Source organism: Triturus cristatus, chromosome 8 (assembly GCF_964204655.1).
Source record: "Triturus cristatus chromosome 8, aTriCri1.1, whole genome shotgun sequence".
NCBI classification, from domain to species: domain Eukaryota; kingdom Metazoa; phylum Chordata; class Amphibia; order Caudata; family Salamandridae; genus Triturus; species Triturus cristatus.
The window spans coordinates 737,034,300-737,054,305 of record NC_140591.1 but is presented as its reverse complement, the minus strand read 5'-3'; the positions used below and the strand labels follow the sequence as shown (position 1 = coordinate 737,054,305).

Genomic DNA, 20,006 nt, shown 5'->3' with positions numbered 1-20,006 from the left:
AAAGGGAATTCTCTCAAAACACTAAAGTAATCGGCGTGTGGATGTATCTGTTGGTTCTCAGACATTGCTTTCAAAAGAGCCCTGCAATCGGTTCACTGCTCACCTAGAACAAGCATTAACATGGAGAATTGTTGGCACCAACAGGAATCTTATTTTAGTGGAGTGTTTCTGGCTTTGAGTGCAGAGGCCCTCGGCTCAATTCCAAGATGATCCTTCTCAGGGTGATGATACAAATGCATTGTCACCTTTACGTTTAATGTCAGAATCATTTATTTCCAGTTGGTGGTGTAAGAATGTTTGCAACAGTATGGCGATTTTTCCTAGCCATGCATGAATGAAAGCATATCACTCGCCTTTAGGTGTTTTTCTAATACATTGATATTTGCATCTTCCTTCCTAGCCTGCATGTTTGACTATCTTACAGGCTGCATGTAATAAGTATCACATCAGGGCCCTTCTTCTACTCAATTCACAACTGTTCTATCACGACATAGATAAGAAAGCTGCATCTGCTTTTGTTGTGTAGTGGTAATCAGGTTTACCTGACGTGTGAAAGCCCCATGCTTTGAAAGTACACAGTAACAAAGAAACCGATGACTTTTATAAAAAGGTGTCATGTGTGTCTCTTACTTTGCACAAAAAGTGCCAGAGATGACTTCATTTGCAGTCACTTGAAAAGTAGGGATTCTCCAATAAATGGTAAATGGTTGAAACAAATCTGAAGAAATGCATGACATACCTGTGTGTGTGTGTGTATGCATGTATGTATATATAGGGAGAGAGAGAGCGTCAATATAAACAGACTTTATTTCAATCAAGCTGTCTTTTCTATCCTTCAGGAGCAGAATGTTCTGATCATCAGCGCTCCAGAATGTAGTGTTTTCTTGGCAAGCATCACATATTGTGATGTGTTAGCTAAAAGTTCCATATCCTAGAGACTGATATATTCCTCTGTACTTGTACCTTGGGGATTCATCAAAACCTGGCATCATAAGCAGCTTTCTACTGCCACAGACTGGACAGCGAAACAATTTAAAATATCCCAGAAAAAGAAAATAAGCATGCTTAATCAGAGCTTTCTGGACAGGAAGGACATTTGAGCAAGTGAGGAATAAGCACTGCTTTTGTTAATTTGCATAGGCAGAATAGAGACTTCTGGGAAAAGGCCGAAATTACAGTCACAGAAAATGGCTGCATCTATAGAGAACGCTAAGAAGTGTTGGCAGCTTTTCCTCTGACCCTGGCCACTTTTACAAGCAATCCTATGATAGTCAGCAGGACCCACCCTAAAAAGGAAGGGGCATCCACTTGGACCCTTTCCACCTTTTCTAAATCTCGCCTGATCGAGCCTGATTGAGCACTGATTGAGCAGATAAGCACATGTCATTCTCATTTCAGAAAGGTATTGGTTAGCTTGCTGCTAGCAGCTCAGTTATGTTATGATGTTAGAGGCTATGCAAGGAATGCTTTAGTCCAGCGATATGCAGTTTTTATTGCGCCTTGCCTTCACCAGGAAGATCTTTAGCTTGAATCTGTGGCCTAGGTATTCACCTTGGTATTTCTTTTGGCACAAAGTGAAGGAGTATTTGAGAGAAAATGCACAATGTGTTTCTTATGTTGTTATGAACAACTTGTTACTCTTTCTCATTAAGCTTCAGCCACTGCAGAAATATATAAATAAGGGCTGACTTCCTGTAAGACGTGTCCAAAGCTGGGACGGAATAAAAGGAGACACTTGTAAATGATAGTGCTATCGTTTGAGAAAGGGTAAGTTGAGACTGACTTTCATGCGTATTCACAGACCAAGCATCATAAAGATACCAGCATGATCTTCATTGCGGGCTTAGAGCCGGTATTAGCTTTTGAGAGGTAAGAGAATTTTGAGGGCTCGTTGGTCTAGGGGTATGATTCTCGCTTTGGGTGCGAGAGGTCCCGGGTTCAAATCCCGGACAAGCCCTTTTCTTGGTACTCTTTTCAAGTTGTTTTGAAGTTTGCGTTTCAAAACCAACATCAATTTTTTCTTTGCAGTAGTGGATAATTCTTTGCTAGAGTCTCATGCTTCAGCCCTGCCCAGTCTGAGCTAATACCAAACATCTGGTCTTGCATGGCATGTACGAGCGTTCAGCTAGGGATGTCGGGCAGGTTGCATGAAAGAAATCTAAAGCCAGAGGCCCATGGAATAGCCAGTTCGGAGCAGTTTCATTACAGAAAAATCAACTGTAGGTATCTGTTTCTGTAGTGTAGTGGTTATCAAGTTCGCCTCACACGCGAAAGGTCCCCGGTTCGAAACCGGGCAGAAACAGTTGTTATATTGTGTTGGCTACAATGTTGATAGGTGCCGTTTTGCCATGGAATTGTCCAAGCCCTGAAGATTATTTCATGCAATCTCGTTCCAAGAAAGGGAATTCTCTCAAAACACTAAAGTAATCGGCGTGTGGATGTATCTGTTGGTTCTCAGACCTTGCTTTCAAAAGAGCCCTGTAATCGGTTCACTGCTCACCTAGAACAAGCATTAACATGGAGAATTGTTGGCACCAACAGGAATCTTATTTTAGTGGAGTGTTTCTGGCTTTGAGTGCAGAGGCCCTCGGCTCAATTCCAAGATGATCCTTCTCAAGGTGATGATACAAATGCATTCTCACCTTTACGTTTAATGTCAGAATCATTTATTTCCAGTTGGTGGTGTAAGAATGTTTGCAACAGTATGGCGATTTTTCCTAGCCATGCATGAATGAAAGCATATCACTCGCCTTTAGGTGTTTTTCTAATACATTGATATTTGCATCTTCCTTCCTAGCCTGCATGTTTGACTATCTTACAGGCTGCATGTAATAAGTATCACATCAGGGCCCTTCTTCTACTCAATTCACAACTGTTCTATCACGACATAGATAAGAAAGCTGCATCTGCTTTTGTTGTGTAGTGGTAATCAGGTTTACCTGACGTGTGAAAGCCCCATGCTTTGAAAGTACACAGTAACAAAGAAACCGATGACTTTTATAATAAGGTGTCATGTGTGTCTCTTACTTTGCACAAAAAGTGCCAGAGATGACTTCATTTGCAGTCACTTGAAAAGTAGGGATTCTCCAATAAATGGTAAATGGTTGAAACAAATCTGAAGAAATGCATGACATACCTGTGTGTGTGTGTGTATGCATGTATGTATATATAGGGAGAGAGAGAGCGTCAATATAAACAGACTTTATTTCAATCAAGCTGTCTTTTCTATCCTTCAGGAGCAGAATGTTCTGATCATCAGCGCTCCAGAATGTAGTGTTTTCTTGGCAAGCATCACATATTGTGATGTGTTAGCTAAAAGTTCCATATCCTAGAGACTGATATATTCCTCTGTACTTGTACCTTGGGGATTCATCAAAACCTGGCATCATAAGCAGCTTTCTACTGCCACAGACTGGACAGCGAAACAATTTAAAATATCCCAGAAAAAGAAAATAAGCATGCTTAATCAGAGCTTTCTGGACAGGAAGGACATTTGAGCAAGTGAGGAATAAGCACTGCTTTTGTTAATTTGCATAGGCAGAATAGAGACTTCTGGGAAAAGGCCGAAATTACAGTCACAGAAAATGGCTGCATCTATAGAGAACGCTAAGAAGTGTTGGCAGCTTTTCCTCTGACCCTGGCCACTTTTACAAGCAATCCTATGATAGTCAGCAGGACCCACCCTAAAAAGGAAGGGGCATCCACTTGGACCCTTTCCACCTTTTCTAAATCTCGACTGATCGAGCCTGATTGAGCACTGATTGAGCAGATAAGCACATAAGCACATGTCATTCTCATTTCAGAAAGGTATTGGTTAGCTTGCTGCTAGCAGCTCAGTTATGTTATGATGTTAGAGGCTATGCAAGGAATGCTTTAGTCCAGCGATATGCAGTTTTTAATGCGCCTTGCATTCAGCAGGAAGATCTTTAGCTTGAATCTGTGGCCTAGGTATTCACCTTGGTATTTCTTTTGGCACAAAGTGAAGGAGTATTTAAGAGAAAATGCACAATGTGTTTCTTATGTTGTTATGAACAACTTGTTACTCTTTCTCATTAAGCTTCAGCCACTGAAGAAATATATAAATAAGGGCTGACTTCCTGTAAGACGTGTCCAAAGCTGGGACGGAATAAAAGGAGACACTTGTAAATGATAGTGCTATCGTTTGAGAAAGGGTAAGTTGAGACTGACTTTCATGCGTATTCACAGACCAAGCATCATAAAGATACCAGCATGATCTTCATTGCGGGCTTAGAGCCGGTATTAGCTTTTGAGAGGTAAGAGGATTTTGAGGGCTCGTTGGTCTAGGGGTATGATTCTCGCTTTGGGTGCGAGAGGTCCCGGGTTCAAATCCCGGACGAGCCCTTTTCTTGGTACTCTTTTCAAGTTGTTTTGAAGTTTGCGTTTCAAAACCAACATCAATTTTTTCTTTGCAGTAGTGGATAATTCTTTGCTAGAGTCTCATGCTTCAGCTCTGCCCAGTCTGAGCTAATACCAAACATCTGGTCTTGCATGGCATGTACGAGCGTTCAGCTAGGGATGTCGGGCAGGTTGCATGAAAGAAATCTAAAGCCAGAGGCCCATGGAATAGCCAGTTCGGAGCAGTTTCATTACAGAAAAATCAACTGTAGGTATCTGTTTCTGTAGTGTAGTGGTTATCACGTTCGCCTCACACGCGAAAGGTCCCCGGTTCGAAACCGGGCAGAAACAGTTGTTATATTGTGTTGGCTACAATGTTGATAGGTGCCGTTTTGCCATGGAATTGTCCAAGCCCTGAAGATTATTTCATGCAATCTCGTTCCAAGAAAGGGAATTCTCTCAAAACACTAAAGTAATCGGCGTGTGGATGTATCTGTTGGTTCTCAGACCTTGCTTTCAAAAGAGCCCTGCAATCGGTTCACTGCTCACCTAGAACAAGCATTAACATGGAGAATTGTTGGCACCAACAGGAATCTTATTTTAGTGGAGTGTTTCTGGCTTTGAGTGCAGAGGCCCTCGGCTCAATTCCAAGATGATCCTTCTCAAGGTGATGATACAAATGCATTGTCACCTTTACGTTTAATGTCAGAATCATTTATTTCCAGTTGGTGGTGTAAGAATGTTTGCAACAGTATGGCGATTTTTCCTAGCCATGCATGAATGAAAGCATATCACTCGCCTTTAGGTGTTTTTCTAATACATTGATATTTGCATCTTCCTTCTTAGCCTGCATGTTTGACTATCTTACAGGCTGCATGTAATAAGTATCACATCAGGGCCCTTCTTCTACTCAATTCACAACTGTTCTATCACGACATAGATAAGAAAGCTGCATCTGCTTTTGTTGTGTAGTGGTAATCAGGTTTACCTGACGTGTGAAAGCCCCATGCTTTGAAAGTACACAGTAACAAAGAAACTGATGACTTTTATAAAAAGGTGTCATGTGTGTCTCTTACTTTGCACAAAAAGTGCCAGAGATGACTTCATTTGCAGTCACTTGAAAAGTAGGGATTCTCCAATAAATGGTAAATGGTTGAAACAAATCTGAAGAACTGCATGACATACCTGTGTGTGTGTGTGTACGCATGTATGTATATATAGGGAGAGAGAGAGCGTCAATATAAACAGACTTTATTTCAATCAAGCTGTCTTTTCTATCCTTCAGGAGCAGAATGTTCTGATCATCAGCGCTCCAGAATGTAGTGTTTTCTTGGCAAGCATCAGATATTGTGATGTGTTAGCTAAAAGTTCCATATCCTAGAGACTGATATATTCCTCTGTACTTGTACCTTGGGGATTCATCAAAACCTGGCATCATAAGCAGCTTTCTACTGCCACAGACTGGACAGCGAAACAATTTAAAATATCCCAGAAAAAGAAAATAAGCATGCTTAATCAGAGCTTTCTGGACAGGAAGGACATTTGAGCAAGTGAGGAATAAGCACTGCTTTTGTTAATTTGCATAGGCAGAATAGAGACTTCTGGGAAAAGGCCGAAATTACAGTCACAGAAAATGGCTGCATCTATAGAGAACGCTAAGAAGTGTTGGCAGCTTTTCCTCTGACCCTGGCCACTTTTACAAGCAATCCTATGATAGTCAGCAGGACCCACCCTAAAAAGGAAGGGGCATCCACTTGGACCCTTTCCACCTTTTCTAAATCTCGCCTGATCGAGCCTGATTGAGCACTGATTGAGCAGATAAGCACATGTCATTCTCATTTCAGAAAGGTATTGGTTAGCTTGCTGCTAGCAGCTCAGTTATGTTATGATGTTAGAGGCTATGCAAGGAATGCTTTAGTCCAGCGATATGCAGTTTTTATTGCGCCTTGCCTTCACCAGGAAGATCTTTAGCTTGAATCTGTGGCCTAGGTATTCACCTTGGTATTTCTTTTGGCACAAAGTGAAGGAGTATTTGAGAGAAAATGCACAATGTGTTTCTTATGTTGTTATGAACAACTTGTTACTCTTTCTCATTAAGCTTCAGCCACTGCAGAAATATATAAATAAGGGCTGACTTCCTGTAAGACGTGTCCAAAGCTGGGACGGAATAAAAGGAGACACTTGTAAATGATAGTGCTATCGTTTGAGAAAGGGTAAGTTGAGACTGACTTTCATGCGTATTCACAGACCAAGCATCATAAAGATACCAGCATGATCTTCATTGCGGGCTTAGAGCCGGTATTAGCTTTTGAGAGGTAAGAGAATTTTGAGGGCTCGTTGGTCTAGGGGTATGATTCTCGCTTTGGGTGCGAGAGGTCCCGGGTTCAAATCCCGGACAAGCCCTTTTCTTGGTACTCTTTTCAAGTTGTTTTGAAGTTTGCGTTTCAAAACCAACATCAATTTTTTCTTTGCAGTAGTGGATAATTCTTTGCTAGAGTCTCATGCTTCAGCCCTGCCCAGTCTGAGCTAATACCAAACATCTGGTCTTGCATGGCATGTACGAGCGTTCAGCTAGGGATGTCGGGCAGGTTGCATGAAAGAAATCTAAAGCCAGAGGCCCATGGAATAGCCAGTTCGGAGCAGTTTCATTACAGAAAAATCAACTGTAGGTATCTGTTTCTGTAGTGTAGTGGTTATCAAGTTCGCCTCACACGCGAAAGGTCCCCGGTTCGAAACCGGGCAGAAACAGTTGTTATATTGTGTTGGCTACAATGTTGATAGGTGCCGTTTTGCCATGGAATTGTCCAAGCCCTGAAGATTATTTCATGCAATCTCGTTCCAAGAAAGGGAATTCTCTCAAAACACTAAAGTAATCGGCGTGTGGATGTATCTGTTGGTTCTCAGACCTTGCTTTCAAAAGAGCCCTGTAATCGGTTCACTGCTCACCTAGAACAAGCATTAACATGGAGAATTGTTGGCACCAACAGGAATCTTATTTTAGTGGAGTGTTTCTGGCTTTGAGTGCAGAGGCCCTCGGCTCAATTCCAAGATGATCCTTCTCAAGGTGATGATACAAATGCATTCTCACCTTTACGTTTAATGTCAGAATCATTTATTTCCAGTTGGTGGTGTAAGAATGTTTGCAACAGTATGGCGATTTTTCCTAGCCATGCATGAATGAAAGCATATCACTCGCCTTTAGGTGTTTTTCTAATACATTGATATTTGCATCTTCCTTCCTAGCCTGCATGTTTGACTATCTTACAGGCTGCATGTAATAAGTATCACATCAGGGCCCTTCTTCTACTCAATTCACAACTGTTCTATCACGACATAGATAAGAAAGCTGCATCTGCTTTTGTTGTGTAGTGGTAATCAGGTTTACCTGACGTGTGAAAGCCCCATGCTTTGAAAGTACACAGTAACAAAGAAACCGATGACTTTTATAATAAGGTGTCATGTGTGTCTCTTACTTTGCACAAAAAGTGCCAGAGATGACTTCATTTGCAGTCACTTGAAAAGTAGGGATTCTCCAATAAATGGTAAATGGTTGAAACAAATCTGAAGAAATGCATGACATACCTGTGTGTGTGTGTGTATGCATGTATGTATATATAGGGAGAGAGAGAGCGTCAATATAAACAGACTTTATTTCAATCAAGCTGTCTTTTCTATCCTTCAGGAGCAGAATGTTCTGATCATCAGCGCTCCAGAATGTAGTGTTTTCTTGGCAAGCATCACATATTGTGATGTGTTAGCTAAAAGTTCCATATCCTAGAGACTGATATATTCCTCTGTACTTGTACCTTGGGGATTCATCAAAACCTGGCATCATAAGCAGCTTTCTACTGCCACAGACTGGACAGCGAAACAATTTAAAATATCCCAGAAAAAGAAAATAAGCATGCTTAATCAGAGCTTTCTGGACAGGAAGGACATTTGAGCAAGTGAGGAATAAGCACTGCTTTTGTTAATTTGCATAGGCAGAATAGAGACTTCTGGGAAAAGGCCGAAATTACAGTCACAGAAAATGGCTGCATCTATAGAGAACGCTAAGAAGTGTTGGCAGCTTTTCCTCTGACCCTGGCCACTTTTACAAGCAATCCTATGATAGTCAGCAGGACCCACCCTAAAAAGGAAGGGGCATCCACTTGGACCCTTTCCACCTTTTCTAAATCTCGACTGATCGAGCCTGATTGAGCACTGATTGAGCAGATAAGCACATGTCATTCTCATTTCAGAAAGGTATTGGTTAGCTTGCTGCTAGCAGCTCAGTTATGTTATGATGTTAGAGGCTATGCAAGGAATGCTTTAGTCCAGCGATATGCAGTTTTTAATGCGCCTTGCATTCAGCAGGAAGATCTTTAGCTTGAATCTGTGGCCTAGGTATTCACCTTGGTATTTCTTTTGGCACAAAGTGAAGGAGTATTTAAGAGAAAATGCACAATGTGTTTCTTATGTTGTTATGAACAACTTGTTACTCTTTCTCATTAAGCTTCAGCCACTGAAGAAATATATAAATAAGGGCTGACTTCCTGTAAGACGTGTCCAAAGCTGGGACGGAATAAAAGGAGACACTTGTAAATGATAGTGCTATCGTTTGAGAAAGGGTAAGTTGAGACTGACTTTCATGCGTATTCACAGACCAAGCATCATAAAGATACCAGCATGATCTTCATTGCGGGCTTAGAGCCGGTATTAGCTTTTGAGAGGTAAGAGGATTTTGAGGGCTCGTTGGTCTAGGGGTATGATTCTCGCTTTGGGTGCGAGAGGTCCCGGGTTCAAATCCCGGACGAGCCCTTTTCTTGGTACTCTTTTCAAGTTGTTTTGAAGTTTGCGTTTCAAAACCAACATCATTTTTTTCTTTGCAGTAGTGGATAATTCTTTGCTAGAGTCTCATGCTTCAGCCCTGCCCAGTCTGAGCTAATACCAAACATCTGGTCTTGCATGGCATGTACGAGCGTTCAGCTAGGGATGTCGGGCAGGTTGCATGAAAGAAATCTAAAGCCAGAGGCCCATGGAATAGCCAGTTCGGAGCAGTTTCATTACAGAAAAATCAACTGTAGGTATCTGTTTCTGTAGTGTAGTGGTTATCACGTTCGCCTCACACGCGAAAGGTCCCCGGTTCGAAACCGGGCAGAAACAGTTGTTATATTGTGTTGGCTACAATGTTGATAGGTGCCGTTTTGCCATGGAATTGTCCAAGCCCTGAAGATTATTTCATGCAATCTCGTTCCAAGAAAGGGAATTCTCTCAATACACTAAAGTAATCGGCGTGTGGATGTATCTGTTGGTTCTCAGACCTTGCTTTCAAAAGAGCCCTGCAATCGGTTCACTGCTCACCTAGAACAAGCATTAACATGGAGAATTGTTGGCACCAACAGGAATCTTATTTTAGTGGAGTGTTTCTGGCTTTGAGTGCAGAGGCCCTCGGCTCAATTCCAAGATGATCCTTCTCAAGGTGATGATACAAATGCATTGTCACCTTTACGTTTAATGTCAGAATCATTTATTTCCAGTTGGTGGTGTAAGAATGTTTGCAACAGTATGGCGATTTTTCCTAGCCATGCATGAATGAAAGCATATCACTCGCCTTTAGGTGTTTTTCTAATACATTGATATTTGCATCTTCCTTCTTAGCCTGCATGTTTGACTATCTTACAGGCTGCATGTAATAAGTATCACATCAGGGCCCTTCTTCTACTCAATTCACAACTGTTCTATCACGACATAGATAAGAAAGCTGCATCTGCTTTTGTTGTGTAGTGGTAATCAGGTTTACCTGACGTGTGAAAGCCCCATGCTTTGAAAGTACACAGTAACAAAGAAACTGATGACTTTTATAAAAAGGTGTCATGTGTGTCTCTTACTTTGCACAAAAAGTGCCAGAGATGACTTCATTTGCAGTCACTTGAAAAGTAGGGATTCTCCAATAAATGGTAAATGGTTGAAACAAATCTGAAGAACTGCATGACATACCTGTGTGTGTGTGTGTACGCATGTATGTATATATAGGGAGAGAGAGAGCGTCAATATAAACAGACTTTATTTCAATCAAGCTGTCTTTTCTATCCTTCAGGAGCAGAATGTTCTGATCATCAGCGCTCCAGAATGTAGTGTTTTCTTGGCAAGCATCAGATATTGTGATGTGTTAGCTAAAAGTTCCATATCCTAGAGACTGATATATTCCTCTGTACTTGTACCTTGGGGATTCATCAAAACCTGGCATCATAAGCAGCTTTCTACTGCCACAGACTGGACAGCGAAACAATTTAAAATATCCCAGAAAAAGAAAATAAGCATGCTTAATCAGAGCTTTCTGGACAGGAAGGACATTTGAGCAAGTGAGGAATAAGCACTGCTTTTGTTAATTTGCATAGGCAGAATAGAGACTTCTGGGAAAAGGCCGAAATTACAGTCACAGAAAATGGCTGCATCTATAGAGAACGCTAAGAAGTGTTGGCAGCTTTTCCTCTGACCCTGGCCACTTTTACAAGCAATCCTATGATAGTCAGCAGGACCCACCCTAAAAAGGAAGGGGCATCCACTTGGACCCTTTCCACCTTTTCTAAATCTCGCCTGATCGAGCCTGATTGAGCACTGATTGAGCAGATAAGCACATGTCATTCTCATTTCAGAAAGGTATTGGTTAGCTTGCTGCTAGCAGCTCAGTTATGTTATGATGTTAGAGGCTATGCAAGGAATGCTTTAGTCCAGCGATATGCAGTTTTTATTGCGCCTTGCCTTCACCAGGAAGATCTTTAGCTTGAATCTGTGGCCTAGGTATTCACCTTGGTATTTCTTTTGGCACAAAGTGAAGGAGTATTTAAGAGAAAATGCACAATGTGTTTCTTATGTTGTTATGAACAACTTGTTACTCTTTCTCATTAAGCTTCAGCCACTGCAGAAATATATAAATAAGGGCTGACTTCCTGTAAGACGTGTCCAAAGCTGGGACGGAATAAAAGGAGACACTTGTAAATGATAGTGCTATCGTTTGAGAAAGGGTAAGTTGAGACTGACTTTCATGCGTATTCACAGACCAAGCATCATAAAGATACCAGCATGATCTTCATTGCGGGCTTAGAGCCGGTATTAGCTTTTGAGAGGTAAGAGAATTTTGAGGGCTCGTTGGTCTAGGGGTATGATTCTCGCTTTGGGTGCGAGAGGTCCCGGGTTCAAATCCCGGACAAGCCCTTTTCTTGGTACTCTTTTCAAGTTGTTTTGAAGTTTGCGTTTCAAAACCAACATCAATTTTTTCTTTGCAGTAGTGGATAATTCTTTGCTAGAGTCTCATGCTTCAGCCCTGCCCAGTCTGAGCTAATACCAAACATCTGGTCTTGCATGGCATGTACGAGCGTTCAGCTAGGGATGTCGGGCAGGTTGCATGAAAGAAATCTAAAGCCAGAGGCCCATGGAATAGCCAGTTCGGAGCAGTTTCATTACAGAAAAATCAACTGTAGGTATCTGTTTCTGTAGTGTAGTGGTTATCAAGTTCGCCTCACACGCGAAAGGTCCCCGGTTCGAAACCGGGCAGAAACAGTTGTTATATTGTGTTGGCTACAATGTTGATAGGTGCCGTTTTGCCATGGAATTGTCCAAGCCCTGAAGATTATTTCATGCAATCTCGTTCCAAGAAAGGGAATTCTCTCAAAACACTAAAGTAATCGGCGTGTGGATGTATCTGTTGGTTCTCAAACCTTGCTTTCAAAAGAGCCCTGTAATCGGTTCACTGCTCACCTAGAACAAGCATTAACATGGAGAATTGTTGGCACCAACAGGAATCTTATTTTAGTGGAGTGTTTCTGGCTTTGAGTGCAGAGGCCCTCGGCTCAATTCCAAGATGATCCTTCTCAAGGTGATGATACAAATGCATTCTCACCTTTACGTTTAATGTCAGAATCATTTATTTCCAGTTGGTGGTGTAAGAATGTTTGCAACAGTATGGCGATTTTTCCTAGCCATGCATGAATGAAAGCATATCACTCGCCTTTAGGTGTTTTTCTAATACATTGATATTTGCATCTTCCTTCCTAGCCTGCATGTTTGACTATCTTACAGGCTGCATGTAATAAGTATCACATCAGGGCCCTTCTTCTACTCAATTCACAACTGTTCTATCACGACATAGATAAGAAAGCTGCATCTGCTTTTGTTGTGTAGTGGTAATCAGGTTTACCTGACGTGTGAAAGCCCCATGCTTTGAAAGTACACAGTAACAAAGAAACCGATGACTTTTATAATAAGGTGTCATGTGTGTCTCTTACTTTGCACAAAAAGTGCCAGAGATGACTTCATTTGCAGTCACTTGAAAAGTAGGGATTCTCCAATAAATGGTAAATGGTTGAAACAAATCTGAAGAAATGCATGACATACCTGTGTGTGTGTGTGTATGCATGTATGTATATATAGGGAGAGAGAGAGCGTCAATATAAACAGACTTTATTTCAATCAAGCTGTCTTTTCTATCCTTCAGGAGCAGAATGTTCTGATCATCAGCGCTCCAGAATGTAGTGTTTTCTTGGCAAGCATCACATATTGTGATGTGTTAGCTAAAAGTTCCATATCCTAGAGACTGATATATTCCTCTGTACTTGTACCTTGGGGATTCATCAAAACCTGGCATCATAAGCAGCTTTCTACTGCCACAGACTGGACAGCGAAACAATTTAAAATATCCCAGAAAAAGAAAATAAGCATGCTTAATCAGAGCTTTCTGGACAGGAAGGACATTTGAGCAAGTGAGGAATAAGCACTGCTTTTGTTAATTTGCATAGGCAGAATAGAGACTTCTGGGAAAAGGCCGAAATTACAGTCACAGAAAATGGCTGCATCTATAGAGAACGCTAAGAAGTGTTGGCAGCTTTTCCTCTGACCCTGGCCACTTTTACAAGCAATCCTATGATAGTCAGCAGGACCCACCCTAAAAAGGAAGGGGCATCCACTTGGACCCTTTCCACCTTTTCTAAATCTCGACTGATCGAGCCTGATTGAGCACTGATTGAGCAGATAAGCACATGTCATTCTCATTTCAGAAAGGTATTGGTTAGCTTGCTGCTAGCAGCTCAGTTATGTTATGATGTTAGAGGCTATGCAAGGAATGCTTTAGTCCAGCGATATGCAGTTTTTAATGCGCCTTGCATTCAGCAGGAAGATCTTTAGCTTGAATCTGTGGCCTAGGTATTCACCTTGGTATTTCTTTTGGCACAAAGTGAAGGAGTATTTAAGAGAAAATGCACAATGTGTTTCTTATGTTGTTATGAACAACTTGTTACTCTTTCTCATTAAGCTTCAGCCACTGAAGAAATATATAAATAAGGGCTGACTTCCTGTAAGACGTGTCCAAAGCTGGGACGGAATAAAAGGAGACACTTGTAAATGATAGTGCTATCGTTTGAGAAAGGGTAAGTTGAGACTGACTTTCATGCGTATTCACAGACCAAGCATCATAAAGATACCAGCATGATCTTCATTGCGGGCTTAGAGCCGGTATTAGCTTTTGAGAGGTAAGAGGATTTTGAGGGCTCGTTGGTCTAGGGGTATGATTCTCGCTTTGGGTGCGAGAGGTCCCGGGTTCAAATCCCGGACGAGCCCTTTTCTTGGTACTCTTTTCAAGTTGTTTTGAAGTTTGCGTTTCAAAACCAACATCAATTTTTTCTTTGCAGTAGTGGATAATTCTTTGCTAGAGTCTCATGCTTCAGCCCTGCCCAGTCTGAGCTAATACCAAACATCTGGTCTTGCATGGCATGTACGAGCGTTCAGCTAGGGATGTCGGGCAGGTTGCATGAAAGAAATCTAAAGCCAGAGGCCCATGGAATAGCCAGTTCGGAGCAGTTTCATTACAGAAAAATCAACTGTAGGTATCTGTTTCTGTAGTGTAGTGGTTATCACGTTCGCCTCACACGCGAAAGGTCCCCGGTTCGAAACCGGGCAGAAACAGTTGTTATATTGTGTTGGCTACAATGTTGATAGGTGCCGTTTTGCCATGGAATTGTCCAAGCCCTGAAGATTATTTCATGCAATCTCGTTCCAAGAAAGGGAATTCTCTCAATACACTAAAGTAATCGGCGTGTGGATGTATCTGTTGGTTCTCAGACCTTGCTTTCAAAAGAGCCCTGCAATCGGTTCACTGCTCACCTAGAACAAGCATTAACATGGAGAATTGTTGGCACCAACAGGAATCTTATTTTAGTGGAGTGTTTCTGGCTTTGAGTGCAGAGGCCCTCGGCTCAATTCCAAGATGATCCTTCTCAAGGTGATGATACAAATGCATTGTCACCTTTACGTTTAATGTCAGAATCATTTATTTCCAGTTGGTGGTGTAAGAATGTTTGCAACAGTATGGCGATTTTTCCTAGCCATGCATGAATGAAAGCATATCACTCGCCTTTAGGTGTTTTTCTAATACATTGATATTTGCATCTTCCTTCTTAGCCTGCATGTTTGACTATCTTACAGGCTGCATGTAATAAGTATCACATCAGGGCCCTTCTTCTACTCAATTCACAACTGTTCTATCACGACATAGATAAGAAAGCTGCATCTGCTTTTGTTGTGTAGTGGTAATCAGGTTTACCTGACGTGTGAAAGCCCCATGCTTTGAAAGTACACAGTAACAAAGAAACCGATGACTTTTATAAAAAGGTGTCATGTGTGTCTCTTACTTTGCACAAAAAGTGCCAGAGATGACTTCATTTGCAGTCACTTGAAAAGTAGGGATTCTCCAATAAATGGTAAATGGTTGAAACAAATCTGAAGAACTGCATGACATACCTGTGTGTGTGTGTGTACGCATGTATGTATATATAGGGAGAGAGAGAGCGTCAATATAAACAGACTTTATTTCAATCAAGCTGTCTTTTCTATCCTTCAGGAGCAGAATGTTCTGATCATCAGCGCTCCAGAATGTAGTGTTTTCTTGGCAAGCATCAGATATTGTGATGTGTTAGCTAAAAGTTCCATATCCTAGAGACTGATATATTCCTCTGTACTTGTACCTTGGGGATTCATCAAAACCTGGCATCATAAGCAGCTTTCTACTGCCACAGACTGGACAGCGAAACAATTTGAAATATCCCAGAAAAAGAAAATAAGCATGCTTAATCAGAGCTTTCTGGACAGGAAGGACATTTGAGCAAGTGAGGAATAAGCACTGCTTTTGTTAATTTGCATAGGCAGAATAGAGACTTCTGGGAAAAGGCCGAAATTACAGTCACAGAAAATGGCTGCATCTATAGAGAACGCTAAGAAGTGTTGGCAGCTTTTCCTCTGACCCTGGCCACTTTTACAAGCAATCCTATGATAGTCAGCAGGACCCACCCTAAAAAGGAAGGGGCATCCACTTGGACCCTTTCCACCTTTTCTAAATCTCGCCTGATCGAGCCTGATTGAGCACTGATTGAGCAGATAAGCACATGTCATTCTCATTTCAGAAAGGTATTGGTTAGCTTGCTGCTAGCAGCTCAGTTATGTTATGATGTTAGAGGCTATGCAAGGAATGCTTTAGTCCAGCGATATGCAGTTTTTATTGCGCCTTGCCTTCACCAGGAAGATCTTTAGCTTGAATCTGTGGCCTAGGTATTCACCTTGGTATTTCTTTTGGCACAAAGTGAAGGAGTATTTGAGAGAAAATGCACAATGTGTTTCTTATGTTGTTATGAACAACTTGTTACTCTTTCTCATTAAGCTTCAGCCACTGCAGAAATATATAAATAAGGGCCGACTTCCTGTAAGACGTGTCCAAAGCTGGGACGGAATAAAAGGAGACACTTGTAAATGATAGTGCTATCGTTTGAGAAAGGGTAAGTTGAGACTGACTTTCATGCGTATTCACAGACCAAGCATCATAAAGATACCAGCATGATCTTCATTGCGGGCTTAGAGCCGGTATTAGCTTTTGAGAGGTAAGAGAATTTTGAGGGCTCGTTGGTCTAGGGGTATGATTCTCGCTTTGGGTGCGAGAGGTCCCGGGTTCAAATCCCGGACAAGCCCTTTTCTTGGTACTCTTTTCAAGTTGTTTTGAAGTTTGCGTTTCAAAACCAACATCAATTTTTTCTTTGCAGTAGTGGATAATTCTTTGCTAGAGTCTCATGCTTCAGCCCTGCCCAGTCTGAGCTAATACCAAACATCTGGTCTTGCATGGCATGTACGAGCGTTCAGCTAGGGATGTCGGGCAGGTTGCATGAAAGAAATCTAAAGCCAGAGGCCCATGGAATAGCCAGTTCGGAGCAGTTTCATTACAGAAAAATCAACTGTAGGTATCTGTTTCTGTAGTGTAGTGGTTATCAAGTTCGCCTCACACGCGAAAGGTCCCCGGTTCGAAACCGGGCAGAAACAGTTGTTATATTGTGTTGGCTACAATGTTGATAGGTGCCGTTTTGCCATGGAATTGTCCAAGCCCTGAAGATTATTTCATGCAATCTCGTTCCAAGAAAGGGAATTCTCTCAAAACACTAAAGTAATCGGCGTGTGGATGTATCTGTTGGTTCTCAGACCTTGCTTTCAAAAGAGCCCTGTAATCGGTTCACTGCTCACCTAGAACAAGCATTAACATGGAGAATTGTTGGCACCAACAGGAATCTTATTTTAGTGGAGTGTTTCTGGCTTTGAGTGCAGAGGCCCTCGGCTCAATTCCAAGATGATCCTTCTCAAGGTGATGATACAAATGCATTCTCACCTTTACGTTTAATGTCAGAATCATTTATTTCCAGTTGGTGGTGTAAGAATGTTTGCAACAGTATGGCGATTTTTCCTAGCCATGCATGAATGAAAGCATATCACTCGCCTTTAGGTGTTTTTCTAATACATTGATATTTGCATCTTCCTTCCTAGCCTGCATGTTTGACTATCTTACAGGCTGCATGTAATAAGTATCACATCAGGGCCCTTCTTCTACTCAATTCACAACTGTTCTATCACGACATAGATAAGAAAGCTGCATCTGCTTTTGTTGTGTAGTGGTAATCAGGTTTACCTGACGTGTGAAAGCCCCATGCTTTGAAAGTACACAGTAACAAAGAAACCGATGACTTTTATAAAAAGGTGTCATGTGTGTCTCTTACTTTGCACAAAAAGTGCCAGAGATGACTTCATTTGCAGTCACTTGAAAAGTAGGGATTCTCCAATAAATGGTAAATGGTTGAAACAAATCTGAAGAAATGCATGACATACCTGTGTGTGTGTGTGTATGCATGTATGTATATATAGGGAGAGAGAGAGCGTCAATATAAACAGACTTTATTTCAATCAAGCTGTCTTTTCTATCCTTCAGGAGCAGAATGTTCTGATCATCAGCGCTCCAGAATGTAGTGTTTTCTTGGCAAGCATCACATATTGTGATGTGTTAGCTAAAAGTTCCATATCCTAGAGACTGATATATTCCTCTGTACTTGTACCTTGGGGATTCATCAAAACCTGGCATCATAAGCAGCTTTCTACTGCCACAGACTGGACAGCGAAACAATTTAAAATATCCCAGAAAAAGAAAACAAGCATGCTTAATCAGAGCTTTCTGGACAGGAAGGACATTTGAGCAAGTGAGGAATAAGCACTGCTTTTGTTAATTTGCATAGGCAGAATAGAGACTTCTGGGAAAAGGCCGAAATTACAGTCACAGAAAATGGCTGCATCTATAGAGAACGCTAAGAAGTGTTGGCAGCTTTTCCTCTGACCCTGACCACTTTTACAAGCAATCCTATGATAGTCAGCAGGACCCACCCTAAAAAGGAAGGGGCATCCACTTGGACCCTTTCCACCTTTTCTAAATCTCGCCTGATCGAGCCTGATTGAGCACTGATTGAGCAGATAAGCACATGTCATTCTCATTTCAGAAAGGTATTGGTTAGCTTGCTGCTAGCAGCTCAGTTATGTTATGATGTTAGAGGCTATGCAAGGAATGCTTTAGTCCAGCGATATGCAGTTTTTAATGCGCCTTGCATTCAGCAGGAAGATCTTTAGCTTGAATCTGTGGCCTAGGTATTCACCTTGGTATTTCTTTTGGCACAAAGTGAAGGAGTATTTAAGAGAAAATGCACAATGTGTTTCTTATGTTGTTATGAACAACTTGTTACTCTTTCTCATTAAGCTTCAGCCACTGAAGAAATATATAAATAAGGGCTGACTTCCTGTAAGACGTGTCCAAAGCTGGGACGGAATAAAAGGAGACACTTGTAAATGATAGTGCTATCGTTTGAGAAAGGGTAAGTTGAGACTGACTTTCATGCGTATTCACAGACCAAGCATCATAAAGATACCAGCATGATCTTCATTGCGGGCTTAGAGCCGGTATTAGCTTTTGAGAGGTAAGAGGATTTTGAGGGCTCGTTGGTCTAGGGGTATGATTCTCGCTTTGGGTGCGAGAGGTCCCGGGTTCAAATCCCGGACGAGCCCTTTTCTTGGTACTCTTTTCAAGTTGTTTTGAAGTTTGCGTTTCAAAACCAACATCAATTTTTTCTTTGCAGTAGTGGATAATTCTTTGCTAGAGTCTCATGCTTCAGCCCTGCCCAGTCTGAGCTAATACCAAACATCTGGTCTTGCATGGCATGTACGAGCGTTCAGCTAGGGATGTCGGGCAGGTTGCATGAAAGAAATCTAAAGCCAGAGGCCCATGGAATAGCCAGTTCGGAGCAGTTTCATTACAGAAAAATCAACTGTAGGTATCTGTTTCTGTAGTGTAGTGGTTATCACGTTCGCCTCACACGCGAAAGGTCCCCGGTTCGAAACCGGGCAGAAACAGTTGTTATATTGTGTTGGCTACAATGTTGATAGGTGCCGTTTTGCCATGGAATTGTCCAAGCCCTGAAGATTATTTCATGCAATCTCGTTCCAAGAAAGGGAATTCTCTCAAAACACTAAAGTAATCGGCGTGTGGATGTATCTGTTGGTTCTCAGACCTTGCTTTCAAAAGAGCCCTGCAATCGGTTCACTGCTCACCTAGAACAAGCATTAACAAGGAGAATTGTTGGCACCAACAGGAATCTTATTTTAGTGGAGTGTTTCTGGCTTTGAGTGCAGAGGCCCTCGGCTCAATTCCAAGATGATCCTTCTCAGGGTGATGATACAAATGCATTGTCACCTTTACGTTTAATGTCAGAATCATTTATTTCCAGTTGGTGGTGTAAGAATGTTTGCAACAGTATGGCGATTTTTCCTAGCCATGCATGAATGAAAGCATATCACTCGCCTTTAGGTGTTTTTCTAATACATTGATATTTGCATCTTCCTTCCTAGCCTGCATGTTTGACTATCTTACAGGCTGCATGTAATAAGTATCACATCAGGGCCCTTCTTCTACTCAATTCACAACTGTTCTATCACGACATAGATAAGAAAGCTGCATCTGCTTTTGTTGTGTAGTGGTAATCAGGTTTACCTGACGTGTGAAAGCCCCATGCTTTGAAAGTACACAGTAACAAAGAAACCGATGACTTTTATAAAAAGGTGTCATGTGTGTCTCTTACTTTGCACAAAAAGTGCCAGAGATGACTTCATTTGCAGTCACTTGAAAAGTAGGGATTCTCCAATAAATGGTAAATGGTTGAAACAAATCTGAAGAAATGCATGACATACCTGTGTGTGTGTGTGTACGCATGTATGTATATATAGGGAGAGAGAGAGCGTCAATATAAACAGACTTTATTTCAATCAAGCTG

At 41.6% G+C, this 20,006-nt stretch overlaps 8 non-coding genes across 8 annotated transcripts; all 8 read left to right on the top strand.

Annotated features, from left to right (window-relative positions):
* The first annotated feature begins 4,290 nt into the window (after positions 1-4,290).
* Positions 4,291-4,362, top strand: TRNAP-UGG (transfer RNA proline (anticodon UGG)). The gene has a single exon. It is a non-coding gene; the product is annotated as a tRNA-Pro (tRNA).
* A 272-nt stretch (positions 4,363-4,634) lies between these two features.
* On the top strand, positions 4,635-4,707 carry TRNAV-CAC (transfer RNA valine (anticodon CAC)). Its single transcript has one exon. It is a non-coding gene; the product is annotated as a tRNA-Val (tRNA).
* Positions 4,708-9,084: 4,377 nt separating this feature from the next.
* Positions 9,085-9,156, top strand: TRNAP-UGG (transfer RNA proline (anticodon UGG)). The gene has a single exon. It is a non-coding gene; the product is annotated as a tRNA-Pro (tRNA).
* Positions 9,157-9,428: 272 nt separating this feature from the next.
* Positions 9,429-9,501, top strand: TRNAV-CAC (transfer RNA valine (anticodon CAC)). The gene has a single exon. It is a non-coding gene; the product is annotated as a tRNA-Val (tRNA).
* A 4,377-nt stretch (positions 9,502-13,878) lies between these two features.
* Positions 13,879-13,950, top strand: TRNAP-UGG (transfer RNA proline (anticodon UGG)). Its single transcript has one exon. It is a non-coding gene; the product is annotated as a tRNA-Pro (tRNA).
* A 272-nt stretch (positions 13,951-14,222) lies between these two features.
* Positions 14,223-14,295, top strand: TRNAV-CAC (transfer RNA valine (anticodon CAC)). Its single transcript has one exon. It is a non-coding gene; the product is annotated as a tRNA-Val (tRNA).
* A 4,377-nt stretch (positions 14,296-18,672) lies between these two features.
* Positions 18,673-18,744, top strand: TRNAP-UGG (transfer RNA proline (anticodon UGG)). Its single transcript has one exon. It is a non-coding gene; the product is annotated as a tRNA-Pro (tRNA).
* A 272-nt stretch (positions 18,745-19,016) lies between these two features.
* On the top strand, positions 19,017-19,089 carry TRNAV-CAC (transfer RNA valine (anticodon CAC)). The gene has a single exon. It is a non-coding gene; the product is annotated as a tRNA-Val (tRNA).
* Positions 19,090-20,006: the final 917 nt, after the last annotated feature.